General features: G+C 46.1%; 1 protein-coding gene across 5 annotated transcripts in view; it reads right to left on the bottom strand.

Moving 5' to 3' along the window:
- MYLK (myosin light chain kinase) overlaps positions 1–12,889 on the bottom strand; it is a 271,416-nt gene extending 258,527 nt beyond the window's left edge. For 4 of the 5 annotated variants that reach the window (XM_032629944.1, XM_032629948.1, XM_032629946.1 and 1 more), the window contains exons 1-2: positions 12,700–12,888; positions 8,174–8,232 (exon numbers count right to left, since the gene is read on the bottom strand). The gene's annotated coding sequence lies outside the window, so the exon portion shown is untranslated. Of the gene's footprint in view, positions 1–8,173; positions 8,233–12,699 lie in introns of all 5 variants that reach the window. The other variant, XM_032629951.1, reaches the window with a different exon arrangement.
- Positions 12,890–14,038: the final 1,149 nt, after the last annotated feature.

The following is a 14,038-nucleotide window of genomic DNA, read 5'->3' as shown; positions in this document are numbered from 1 at the left end:
CAAGTGGAGTTTATTCCTGGAATGTAAGGCTGGTTAATCATACAGAAATTAATTAATGTAATTCAGCATATCAACAGACTAAAGCAGAGATCAGCAAACTATGCAGCCTGTCTTTGTAAATAAGAACTACTGAAACACAGACATGCGCATTCATTTATGTATTGTTTATGGTTGGTTTCATGCTGCAATGGCAGAGCTGAGTCATTGATTAGAGACCTTGTAAGAGTCGAGCAGAGACCTTATGGCCCGCAAAGGCTATAATATTTACTCTCTGGCTGCTATGAATGCTATGAATGCTTGTGTCCTTCCAAAATTTATATGTTGAAATCCTAACCCCCAAAGATGATGATATTAAAAGGTGGGACCTTTGGGAGGCGCTTAAGTCATAAGGATGGAGCTCTCATGAATAGGATTAGTGCCCTTATAAAAGAGACTCCAAAGAGATCCCTAACCCATTCTACCATGTAGAGGACACAGGAAGAAAGTGCTGGCTATGAACCAGGAAGAGGACACTCTAAAACTTGACCATGCTGGAACTCTGATCTTGAACTTACCAGCCTCCCAAACTGTGAGCAATAAATTTCTGTTGTTTATAAGTTACCCATTCAGTGGTATTTTGTTATAGCATTCTAAACAAAGACACTTGCCCTTTAAGAAAACATCTGCCAACTCTTGGACAAAAAAAAGATATACATGGTCATTTCAACAGATCTACAAAGAGCACTTGAAAAAAAAATCATTATCCATTCAAATTAAAAAATCTCAACAAGCTAGGAGTAGAGGGAACTTCCTCAACATAATAAGGAATATCTACAAAAATCACACAGCTAGCATCAAACATAATGGTATGAGACTGAATGCTTGCCACCTAAGATTGGAAATAAGACAAAGATGTTTATTTTCACCACTCCTTTTTAACATTATACTGAAGATCCTAACCAGCACAACAAGGCAAGAAAAATAAATACAAGTCAAATAAATTAGATTGAAAATAAAACTGTCTTTATTCACAGATAACATATTATCTGCATAGAAAATCCCAAAGAATCTTAAAAAAAGCTACTAGAACTAGTGAGTTTAGAAAGGTCACAAGATACAGGGACTTCCGTGGTGGCGCAGTGGTTAAGAATCTACCTGCCAATGCAGGGTACATGGGTTCAAGCCCTGGTCTGGGAGATCCCACATGCCGTGGAGCAACTAAGCCCGTGCACCATGACTACTGAGCCTGCGCTCTAGAGCCCACGAGCCACAACTACTGAGCTCACATGCCTAGAGCCTGTGCTCCACAACAAGAGAAGCCACCACAATGAGAAGCTCACTCACCGCAACCGAGAGCAGACCCCGCTTGCCACAACTAGAGAAAGCCCACGCACAGCAAAGAAGACCCAATGAAGCCAAAAATAATAAATAAATAAATTTATAAGAAAGGTCACAAGATACAAAGATCAATATACAAAAATCAATTGTTAGAAAGAGAAAAGCTCAGGGAAATAGTTAAGAGGCAGAGGAGGGTTGAAAATTGGTTCTATAACTCAGCCTCCTAAATTACATATTTTTTTTTAAGAAGATGTTGGGGGTAGGAGTTTATTAATTAATCAATTTATTTTTGCTGTGTTGGGTCTTCATTTCTGTGCAAGGGCTTTCTCTAGTTGCGGCAAGGGGGGGCCACTCTTCATCGCGGTGCGCAGGCCTCTCACTATCGCGGCCTCTCTTGTTGCGGAGCACAGGCTCCAGACGCGCAGGCTCAGTAGCTGTGGCTCACGGGCCCAGTTGCTCTGCGGCATGTGGGATCCTCCCGGACCAGGGCTCGAACCCATGTCCCCAGCACTGGCAGGCAGATTCTCAACCACTGCGCCACCAGGGAAGCCCCTAAATTACATATTTTTATGGTGTTGGTTAGCTTCAAACAATTATATACCAATTATGTTAATTTCCAAATTCTATAGGTACATATTTTGGTACACTTTATCCTCTAATTTAAATCTTTTTAAAATCCACTGAAATAACATTGTATTTACAGTTGACCCTTGAACAGCATGGGTTTAAACTAAGTGGGTCCACTTATACATGAATTTTATCAATAGTAAATACTACAGTACTACATGATCCTCGGTTGGTTGAATCTGCAGATGCAGAACCTCAGATAAGTAGGAATCACAGATACAGAGGACTGGCTCTAAGTTATACATGAATTTTCAACTGCAAGGAAGGTCAGTACTCCTAACCCCCAAGTTGTTCAAGGGTCAACTGTACTAGCAATGAACAACTGGAAAACAGAATTTTACTGAAAGTGCCATTTACAATTACACCAAAAATATGAAATACATAGCTATTAGCCTAGCAAAATATGTCCAATATTTACTATGCTAAAACTACAAAACACTGATGAAGAAACAAAGACCTCAATAAGTGCAGAGATGGAGTTTATTTATGTATTAGAAGACCCAAAATTGTTAACATGTCAATTCTCCCTAAACTGATCTATAGATTCAATACAATACTAATGAAACTTCCAGCAGAATTTTATGCAGAAACCAATAAAATGATTTTAAAATATATATGAAAGGCAAAGATATAGAATAGTCAAAACAATTTGGAAAAGGAAGAACTAAGTTGAAGGATTCACACTACCTGATTTCAAAACTTAAAACAAACCTACAATAATCAAGACAGCGTGGTATTGCTGAAAGGATATACACATAAACCAATGGAACAGAATAGTCAGAAACAGACACACACATATATTCTCAACTGATTTCCAACAAAGATACAAAGGCAATTCAATCCTTCAAGGGGAAGGATAGTCATTTCACTATGGTGCTAGAGAAACTGGACATCTGTATGCAAAAAGAACCTCTAACTATACCTTGCTCCATGTACAAAAACTAACTCAAAATGGATTAGACCTAAATGTAAAACCTAAAACTATAAGACATCTTAAAGAAAGTACTGGAGAAAATCTTAATGACTTCATATTAGGTAATTCTTAGATACAACACCAAAAGAATATATTTTTTCAATCGATAAATTGGACCTCGGCAAAATTAAAAACTTCTGCTCTGCAAAAATAGACCTTGTTAAGAGAATAAAAAGACAAGCTATAGACAATGAAAAAATATTTGCTAAACATGTCTGGACTCATGTCCAGAAAATGAAAAATTATATCTCAAAACTCAATGAAAATGAAACAAAGATGCTAAACATTATTATTCATTAAGGAATTGCAAATTAAAACCACAATGATAAAAGTATACCTATTAGAATATCTAAAAATTTTTTAAAGTCTGGCAATACTAAGTGCTGACAAGGATATGGAAACTATAACCCTTGTACATTGCTAGTGGGAATGCAAAATGGTAGAGCCACTTTGGAAAACAGTTTGCCATTTTATTATAATACACCATATCACCCAGCAATCCCATTCCTATTTACCCAAGTGAAGTGAAAATCTATGTTCACATAAAAACCTGTACACAAATACTCAGAGTGAATTATTCATTATTACCCCAAACTGGAAACAGCCCTAATGTCCTTCAACTGGCTAATAGAGAAATACATACAATGAAATAACACTCAGTAGCATACAGGAATGACCTACGGTATACCCAACAACACAGATAACTCTCCAACACACTGATAAAAGTATACCTACTAGAATATAGGTATGAATATTAGAATATAGGCTAAATGAAAGAAGGTAAACTTAAAAGGCTACGTACTATATGACATTCTGAGAGAGGCAAAATCATAGGTACAGAAATCAGACCAGTGATTCCCACTTAGGGTCTTCAGGTGGTAGAAGAGTTGACTATAAAAGTGCCCAAGGTGGGCTTCCCTGGTAGCGCAGTGGTTAAGAATCTGCCTGCCAGGGCTTCCCTGGTGGTGCAGTGGTTAAGAATCCGCCTGCCAATGCAGGGGACACGGGTTTGAGCCCTGGTCTGGGAAGAACCCACATGCCGTGGAGCAACTAAGCCTGTGAGCCACAACTACTGAGCCTGTGCTCTAGAGCCCGTGTGCCACAACTACTGAAGCCTGCATGCCTAGAGCCGGTGTTCCGCAACAAGAGAAGCCACCACAATGAGAAGTCCGTGCACCACAACGAAGACCCAATGCAGCTAAAAATAAATAAATTAATAAATAAAAATTAAAAAAAAAAAGAATCCATCTGCCAAATCAGGGGACACGGGTTCAAACTCTGGTCCAGGAAGATCCCACGTGCCACGGAGCGACTAAGCCGTGCACCACAACTACTAAGCCTGCACTCTACAGCCCGCAAGCCACAACTACTGAAGCCTGTGCACCTAGAGCCCATGCTCTGTGACAAGAGAAGGCATGCAATGACAAGCACATGCACTGCAAGGAAGAGTAGCCGCTGCTTGCCACAACTAGAGAATGCCTGCGCGCAGCAACGAAGACCCAATGCAGCACCCCCAAAACTAATTAATTAAAAAAAAAATTTTTTTTAAGTGTCCAAGGCAATTTTTGGAAGTGAGGGAAATATTCTGTATCTTGATTGTGGTAATGCTTATATGACTATCTATGTTTGTCAAAATGCAAAGTTGTACACTAAAATAAGTTAATTTTATTATACATAAATTATTCCTCAATTTTTTTAATGAGAAAAAAATGTCTTAAAAAAGATTCTGGGGACTTCCCTGGTGGCACAGTGGTTAAGAATCCGCCTGCCAATGCAGGAGACACGGGTCTGATCCCTGGTCCGGGAAGATCCCACATGCCGCGGAGCAACAAAGCCGATGCGCCACAAATACTGAGGCTGCGCTCTAGAGCCCATGAGCCACAACTACTGAAGCCCACGCACCTGGAGCCTGGGCTCCGCAACAAGAGAAGCCACCGCAATGAGAAGCCTGTGCACCACAATGAGGAGTAGCCCCCACCCGCCGCAACTAGAGAAAGCCCATGCACAGCAATGAAGACCCAATGCAGCCAAAATTTTAAAAATTAAAAAAAAAGAAGATTCCGCCATGATGCAGCATGGAAAAGAAAAGTTATTGTGTAACTAAAACAACGCCTGCCACTTGTCAAGCAATGGAATCAAAGGCAATAGAAACTGCCACATGTATCAGAATAAAGCATAGACTTTTCAAAGATAGGAAAAGTTGGTGTCACTAATTCATGTGCAACACATGATCAGCTGGGTACTGAACAATAGTTTTTTCAAAGCTTCCAGTTAACTTTCAGAAGAAGACTTTTAGCAACTTTATTTTCTTATAGGACTTAAACCAGAGCTAAAAGTTTAACCTAAATGAAACGTAGATAAAACCCTGGTATACTTTAGTACTCCTCAGAATTATTCTGTCGATCCTAAAGGGGCTGAAGATGTAAAAATCGTGGGCACACACAAAATCAGCCAAGGATAGCAAAGACAGTTAATAGTTCTATCTCACTTATGACCATAAACGCAAAAAAAAAAAATTCCAGTAAAGTATTAGAAAATCAAAGCCAACAAGGTGTTTACCAAAACTATACATGACCAAGTATTTATTCAAGAATTTATCTTAGGAATTCAAGGATGGCTCAACATTCAAATATCATGAGCACAGATTACCAAATACAGCATTTTATCTTAAAGTCTTGTGTAATTCTGATAGACAAACACAATTCAGAAGGATCTGAATACTTTGATTGTGATAATGATGAAGAAAGTGAATATGAATAAAAGCATATTGAAATTTAGAAATTCTTCTAAAATTGTGTATATTAAAGGAAGTGTTTTTTTCCCCTAAGAATCTAGAAAGTGATATGAATCTTACAGCCTATGGTAACTTGAAATCAAGAAAATATGGGAATGTTATCTCCTTTCACTATACAACTATTACCTTTTTTTTTTTCTCTTCAACTAGACTGAGTTGGTTTCTGTTAATTTTGAAGAATCTTTCCTAATACACAAATCAAAGAAATAATTACGGGCTTCCCTGGTGGCGCAGTGGTTGAGAGTCCGCCTGCCGATGCAGGGGACGCGGGTCCGTGCCCCGGTCCGGGAAGATCCCACATGCCGCGGAGCGGCTGGGCCCGTGAGCCATGGCCGCTGAGTCTGCGCGTCTGGAGCCTGTGCTCCGCAACGGGAGAGGCCACAACAGTGAGAGGCCCGCGTACCGCAAAAAAAAAGAAATAATTACATAGTGAAAAAGCAACCAAGATTGATTCTCAAATCTGGCTGACATTGGAAACACCTGGGGAGCTTTGTAAAAACAGATTCCCTGACCACACCCAGGTCTAGGCTGGGGACTAGGAGGCATGGATTATTTTGCCAACAAGGCTCCCAAAGGAATTTTTGTTATTAGTGGGATCTGGAAGACTGCTATTAGGAGATAAAGGCTTTAGGCATGTCTTTCCCTTGAAGTTTTTTCTGTGTGGTTGTAGATATAAAAATTTTAGCGTGAATAAAACTAAACAAGTAAACTTTCCATAATAATATATGACTTGTCACCATCAAACAAATTTTACAGGGACCAATTCAAGGTTCCTACGGAAGTTCAAATGAGGAGGGGAACTTGAAGCTCAGGAGGTCAAAGGCAGTCTCCATTTTGGGGCAGGTGCCTGACACGTATTAGGAACTTAATTCATTCCCTGAACAAATATTTAAGGATAGAAGAACTTGTCAGACAAAGAGGCAAGCAAAGAATATTCCTGGAGAGGATAAACTCATAAAGGCAAAGAGATAGGAAACTGGGTTCAAGGACAATAAGTTAATGAGTCTTGTTGCCTTGGAGGTCAGATTACAGAGGCCCTTGCGCTTCAGGTTAAGGCTTTTCTGTGAAAAGCAGGGAGCCACTGAAGGTTTCTGAAGGTGGAGTGACACAGCCAGACTGGGCTTTAAGATTAACAAAGCAATCAAGTGTAAAATGTATTTGTGCCACAGAGAAGCCCGTCTGTAGTCCAAGTGTGAGCTAGCAAAGGTCTGGTCGTGAGCAACAGCAATATGAAAGTAAAACCCAGGGATTCTCTCTGCCTGGGATAACCAGAGCAGGGGGTAACCACAAGAGGAGGGGCTGCGTGGCCGTGGTCATCTGCAACCAGCTGGCGCCCTAGGTGACTGCCCAATCCCAACAAAAGCCTGAGAACTCCCTAAAACACTTCAGTTGAAACGCCATGGGGTAAAGTCAGTAGCAGCTGCGTTAACTGTCTCATGCCCAGCATGAGGCCCTACGATGAAGACAGACGCTTCGGTAGTAATAAGAGGAAGGTTACGGGCACTGAAACAGCCGACTGCCTCTTCTTGAACATATCCATTTCCACAGGGTTACCAACCAAGCGACCATGCTCTGTTGACACTAAAACAAAAATATGGACTGAGAACTGAACCTGGATAATGAGGAAGGGTAGAAACGGGTCCCTTCTGGCACATTCTCTGAATAGGCTTAGTACGCCGCAGGAAAAGTGCATAGTGTTTAGGAGAAAAATAGAACAGTTCTGCCTAACCATGAGGTAGATGAGTGGAAAGTACCTTCTCTGGGAGCAGATGGGAGATGCCTTACGATCTTTCTTGAACACTCCCACTCACTCACTAGCCAGGCCTTCAACCCAGCACCTGTGGCGTGTCAGGTACTAAGACTACTTACTGGTCTAAGAGTAAGGACACAGAGATGAACCATGGCCTTTGCCCTCAGGAACTCGAGGCCTAGTGGGCCACCACACCTTATAACTGCATCACAATAAAAGTTACCAAGCATTTGTTTATCTGCCCACGGCCTCCTCAGGCAAGCAGAGAAGGGGTCCCCGTGTTCATGGGATCTCTGCACCCCTAACTCCAGGCTGGGCTGCATTTATATATGCCCTTGCAGAGACCTGGACAGCGCTGGAGCTGACTCCAAACCACGGCCTCTTCCTGGTTTGTCACACAGCCTCAGGAGACATTCTACCTAGTCCAGCCCTAAAAAAGGAGAAAAGCATTCCTGCCAGGGTCAGTGCTGATGGCCAGAGCCTCCAACTGTTCATAGGGTGAAAATTCCTGTGGAAGATGGTACATTCCAGAGTCAAGGCAGACCCAGAAGACAGTGTCAGCCACAGGTGTCGAGTCTAGCTATCAGGTGGGATGCGGGCTAGGACTTCAGGGACGGGGGGAAGCTGTGTGGGCAGATATAAGGTACGCAGGGGCCCTGGCAGCAGACAGATGGCAGTGATCATAGAGTCAGGCCAGATAAGGAACACTCACCTCTGCTCCCCAGGTCACCCTCAGACTGAAGAGGCCAGCCTTCAATGACTTCGGAGAACCTGGTGGGACAGATGATAGAACCAACATGCATCCATTTCTCTGGCCGGGGTCAGGCCTTCCCACCCCATCACCATCCCCCACCAGGGTGGAGTGACAATAACTCTGGCTGTTCCCGGTTCTGCCACCAACGCCTTGGCCTCTTAGACAAGGCCATCCACCTCACTATAATGCAGGTGTCAGGTGGACTGACAGAAATGAAGCATGAGGAAAGAACACAGAGCTGCGGGAACCCAAGTCTTCATGGGATGGGCTTTCACTCTGGCTATAGATTTGCCTCACATAATTTTTGATCCAGTATAAAGCGAAAACAAAATTGTTCCAGGAATATTCTGGGCAGCAGAGGGAAAACACCCCCAAAATAAATCTCAGGACAAGCTGTCCTGCATGGTTGAGAGCTCACCACAGGGTCAAAGGTTCTTCACCAGGTTCTAACAAAGGAGGAGCTGAGAGCGTCTGGACACTGGAACCAAGTGTTCCCACCTTCTTCTCTTCGGGCCTGTACCCACCCTCCCTCTTCCTCATCTTCGAGGCCTTTCCTTATCATGCCAGCCTCTGAAATTCCCCCAAATGAGTCTGTGCCACAGAACTTATCCCTGTTTTCTAATTATATACTTCATACATGTTAGCTGTCTCCCCACAAAAACCCAAAGTCTCTTGGGCATACTACCTTCCTTTTATAATCCTCCACAGGGCTAGGTGGAGAGGAGGTCTGTAATTCATGTTTGTTGGCCGATGTACAGGTCATTCCACAGACCTAGCAAACACTACTCAATATGTAGAATAACGGGTATTCCTTCTTTTGTGCCTCCTTATATCCACATATTCATTTCATTTTTATGACCACCTTCATTGTCAGAAGGAGAAACTGCAGTCAGCCCACAGAGGTTGAATACCATACCCAGGAACATCCAGCCAGTAAGTGAACAGGATGGCTCTGAACCCAAGTTTAACTCCAAAGATCACATTCTACTCTCGCGCTGCCTGTCCTGCCAGAAATCTGAAGGAGAGCTACTCTGTACCAGAAATATCAATCTCTGAAAACAAAAACCATAAACAGCATCCTCAACGACGGAAGCTCAACAGTGTAGCTATTTGGTTCCTGAAAGATTATGAGAACTAACTCATAAGGTCCTGCGTTAACAAATCAGCATCCATCTGATCTGGGGGCCCAGGGTCCGGGGTGGGGGGAGGAAGGCGGAATCAAGCAGCAGATCCGAAAGAAAAGTAAATCCTCTCCTCATCCCGTTTCTTTTGTCTCCAGACGGCCCAAGAGAAGAGGGGAGGGGAGAAAGGGAGACAGAAGTACCAACAATGGGGGGAGGGGACAACAGTGGGATATTCAAGAAGCCAGATCTATACATAAATTGCCACAGCTCCCTTGTAGGGTGTCCATTGTGCGCATTCACCCTCAGATAAAAGGGACAGTGAACAGCAGGACAATGTGAGCATCTGGAAATCCAGCCTTATCCCCACAAGCTACAAACAGGGAGCAATTCTTACTGGCTCGCCTCCATTTCACAAGGGCTGCAGCCCTGACAACAGGTGCATCCAACAGGGCAGGAGGGATGCATCTGCTGACCTGTAGTGACAAATACTGAGGTCCACCCACCTTGAGAGTGTAAGAACGGCATTTGCTCAACCTGTTGGCTTAAAACAAACGGAAAAGTATGAAGCCAAAACTCAATAAAGAGACAAGGGCATTCATCTGCGGAACTGCGCAGGTGGGAGAGGCTCACACGGCAGACCCTGGCCCAGCACACTCACCTTTCAATGCTTGTGGAGCAGGGGGCTAAGGGAGCAGAAGGGAGGGGGCAGACGTCACATGGCACAGGGTCCTGTCCTAGTGACTCTTCGGCGCTGCTCTCACTCTGGACTCCCAGCCCCATGCCACCCAAATGTCCACATGCAAACAGTCCTGCCTCGTGTCCTCTGGGTGCACCCTCTGCAGGTCAGAGGAGAATGACAAATAGTCAAGTTGGGAGAGGACAACGTCTTCTGTTGGGAAAGGTTACTTTCTAAGGGTTGTACTCTAAATTTCCCTACATTTACAGAAAGGATAGGACAGGAAGCTTTTAAGAATGAACAATTTCCCAATCAGAGTGTGTTGGTTTGAACTGGGGGAAGGGCAGTTAGGCTTCCAAGCGGCCCTGGTGTATATTTCCAGAATACGAAGAAGTGTTGTTCTCAGAAAGATACTAAAAGTCCACGTGTTCGTGGGATCTCTGCACCCCTACCTCCAGGCTGGGCTGCATTCTCAAACTGTCACCTCTTGAACCTCTTAAAAAGCAAAGAGCCAATAAATCAACTGTTTCACAGACTCAGACTCATATCTTGGGGAGGAAGCAAGGGGTCATTCTTGTAGACACTGAGTACATGGTGACCCCAGAGCATTCACAGTGTATTTCTCTGAGGCTGGGGCAGAACTCCCCAGCTACGATCAAAACCCCTCCTCCACTTGTGGCACTGCAAGGGCCTCTCAACCCCAGCACCATCTGGAGCCAGCCTCCTTTTCTGACAAGCCTTCCCAGCAGACTCCCCTGCAGCTATCAGCCAGAGGCCCCTGCCCTATGGTGACTACACCTGTCTGTCTAAGGTCCAGGCTACAGGTGAGTCCACCTAAGCTTACCAGTTAGACCAGGAACTTCCCCAGGGCCTAGTCTGCTCTGTACATGTCCCCCAAGATCTAACCCCTGAGGGAAGTCTCCTGATAAGAGGATCAGCAAACCTCATATAAAGAAAATACTCCAAGGCCCCAGCTACCCCCTCCTCAGTTATTTAGTTACTGCACAAAAGAAACCAAACACACAGATCCTTTGCCACTGTGGGGTAGTTTTCTGAGCTCATGCCTAGTAGTGCACGAGGACCAGCAGTTTTTTGTATCATGAGTGAAGGGACAGAGAGGCACATCTTGGTGAAAAGGCTCTTGTCCCCAGAGTACCCACTACCCCATCCAGTAGCCAGCATCCAGCCACTCCCCACCCAGGGCCAAGTGCCCAGGCTCCTCCCTGCTCTGGATGAAGGCTACTGGCCCACCTAGGATGGGAGACAAAGGGCCAACCTCACTCTGGGCATGAAGAAAGAACATTCCATACCAGCCTAGGGCACTATGGTGCCAGCAGCATCACCTTTTACATCCCTGCAGTACGCAGGGCAGGGAAAGAGACTACGACAGAGGATCACCGAAGAGAGAAGGGAAGGGGGTCAGGAATTTAAAAGTAAAGAGATGGAGGGGAAGAGGGAAATAAAGTGAAAAAAACAAAAAATATTTTACTAGAACCTGAAATGCCTTTTAGGCACCCAGAAGCACCTACACTTCCCCCAGAGACTTGCATTGTGGATCCCTGATGCTTTGAAGTGTGAGGGGTTCCCTAAACGGTTCTCTCAAGCCCCTCATTTGCAAATAACTCATTGACAAGTTGTGCATTTTCACAAAAGATTGCACTAAAGCAGGGAAGAACCTACAGCCCCAGCTGGAAGGGGGATGCAACACTAGGCAGGATCCCGAGGTCTTGGGCGGTGCGGGGGCGGATTGCACATACTCTGCTCTTTGCACTTGGAGAGAGGAGGGATGGTAAAACCAGCGGCCTGAGGCCTGGCACTATTCCCACTGCCCGGGTGTTCCCCCACCAGCGCCCAGCTCCTTCAGTTGCAAGGGCTATTTTTACCCCTTCTAGGACTCAAAGAAGCTGGGTCTTTCTCCTTCAGGTTACTATATAGAGGATGTGCCCTCCCAACAACAACGAGATGCTCTCCCCATCAGCCCGTCTTCACATCTGCAATACCACTCCTAGAAATTCAGCCCTTTGGGTCTTGAAGAGTGTAAGTAGCCACAAGTCCCAGGGAGGAGCTCTGCCTTAACCATAGACAGCTAACACCTGGGAATTAGTTTAGCCTAAACTTTCCAACCGCAATGATCTGCGAACAAGGGTCCTTCAACCATGAAACTCCGGTCGAAGACAAGGAGGCAGAGCAGGCGAGGGGCTTCAGTGAGGAGCAGGGAGGGAGAGCAAGACTGTGACGCCCGACGCCCCAGTTTTGCCTAGGACGCCGGGGCTGCCGCCACTGCCCTATCTTCCCTGACTCGCGTTTAGGCTAGAAGGACTTTTACGTGGCACCTTCGCCCCCGCAGCTGGGAGAAGAGCCCACCTCTCTTCCTTGAAGGCTAGCGGCGACTTGCAGCCCTCAAATCAAAAGCGCCCCCTTCGGATGACGCCTATAGAGACAACGGCATAACTGTCCCCAAGCACCTCATCTTTCAAAAGAAAACCGTGCTGCCTGGAAACGCTGGGGTCGCCGCCTTACGCGCCACACCCCGCCCCAACTCCTCGCCGCACGTAGGAACCCCTCTCGAACAGTGGAGCCGGGGGCAGGCTCCCGAGGGAGGGTCCCGACCCCGGGACCCCCGCCCTCGGGGAATGACTCCCAGGGACCGCGCCGGGACAAAAGCGTGGGGCGGGCTCACTCACCCGCGCGGCGAAAGCGGCCCGGGAGCCGAGGCACGGCGCTCGGCGGGGGCGTCCCGACCACCGGCGCGCAGCGCAGGCTCAGCGCTCAACCCGCCGCCGGCTGCCGACCGGGCGGCGCTGGGAGCCCGCGAGGCGAGTCCCGCACGGGACGGGGCGGGGCGAGGGTGAATAGCCGAAGAGAAAGCGAGCAAGTGGGAGAGCAAACGCGACTGTGCTAGCGACTGAGAGCAGGGCGCTCCGAGTCCAGACCCAAAAGGCCGCCTCTGGCTCACACGCGCTGATTTGCATGTCATTTGCATAGCGCTCTGGGAATGGACCTGCGGTCCTTCCGCCACGCCTACCCGCCCTCCTCCCACTGGTCGGGAGAGGAGAATCCGGAGCGGAACCGAGCGCTGGACGTCGGTCCACCTCGCCCTTCCCCCGCACTGCCCCAATTCCTCCTTGCACACCGGACTGGTGGCCTTCAGGGTGTTTTCTCATGTTTTCCCGTGGAAGACCACTCGATACACAAAAGAAGAACACACTGGAAAAACTCTGTAGACTTTAAAATTAATTTTTTCTTTGATGTGGCTATCAAAAACAACAACGAATCGAGTAGATTCCCCCAAATGAATGCGATTTTGGTTTTTGGACAAAGTATCGCGAAAAACTTGCTCATTTTCAAAATTGGACACAAGGTGCAATTTTGTTCTGCCTAGATAACATAGTCCTTAAAAAGGGGGGTTCTGGGGCTTCCCTGGTGACGCAGTGGCTGAGAGTCCGCCTGCCGATGGAGGGGAGACGGGTTCGTGCCCCGGTCCGGAAAGATCCCACATGCCGCGGAGCGGCTAGGCCCGTGAGCGATGGCAGCTGAGCCTGCACGTCTGGAGCCTGTGCTCCGCAACGGGAGAGGCCACAGCCGTGAGAGGCCCGCGTACCGCAAAAAGAAAAAGGCGGGTTCTGGAGTTGAGAACCCTACCCCTTACTTTACAGCTGCAAAATTTTGGGCAAGTTACTAATCTGTTACTCTGTCTTCTTATCTCTAAAATGGGACAATCTGCCTCATAGGAATGTAAAGGCTTCACTGAGATAAGCCAGGTAAAGTGCTTAGGATAGCGCCTAACAGTTACTTTTAAACATGCGAGTATGATCTATATCTACTTAATGGAGAGGCAATCAGACCACAGCGAGGCAAGAAAGAGGAAGGGAGAGGTAGGGGAGGAGGCTATAGACGGCAAAGAAAGAACGGCCTAAGATTAGAGACAGTCTCTCAAAGGTTCAGGCCAGGGTTCCCCCACCCAATTCTGCTGTTAGGCTAACCAGACCCAGCTCTGAGAAAGCATTTCTATATCTTATTTCC

The sequence above is a fragment of the Phocoena sinus genome, chromosome 4 (assembly GCF_008692025.1).
Source record: "Phocoena sinus isolate mPhoSin1 chromosome 4, mPhoSin1.pri, whole genome shotgun sequence".
Classification (NCBI taxonomy): Eukaryota; Metazoa; Chordata; class Mammalia; order Artiodactyla; family Phocoenidae; genus Phocoena; species Phocoena sinus.
This window is presented reverse-complemented; position numbering and strand designations above follow the sequence as displayed.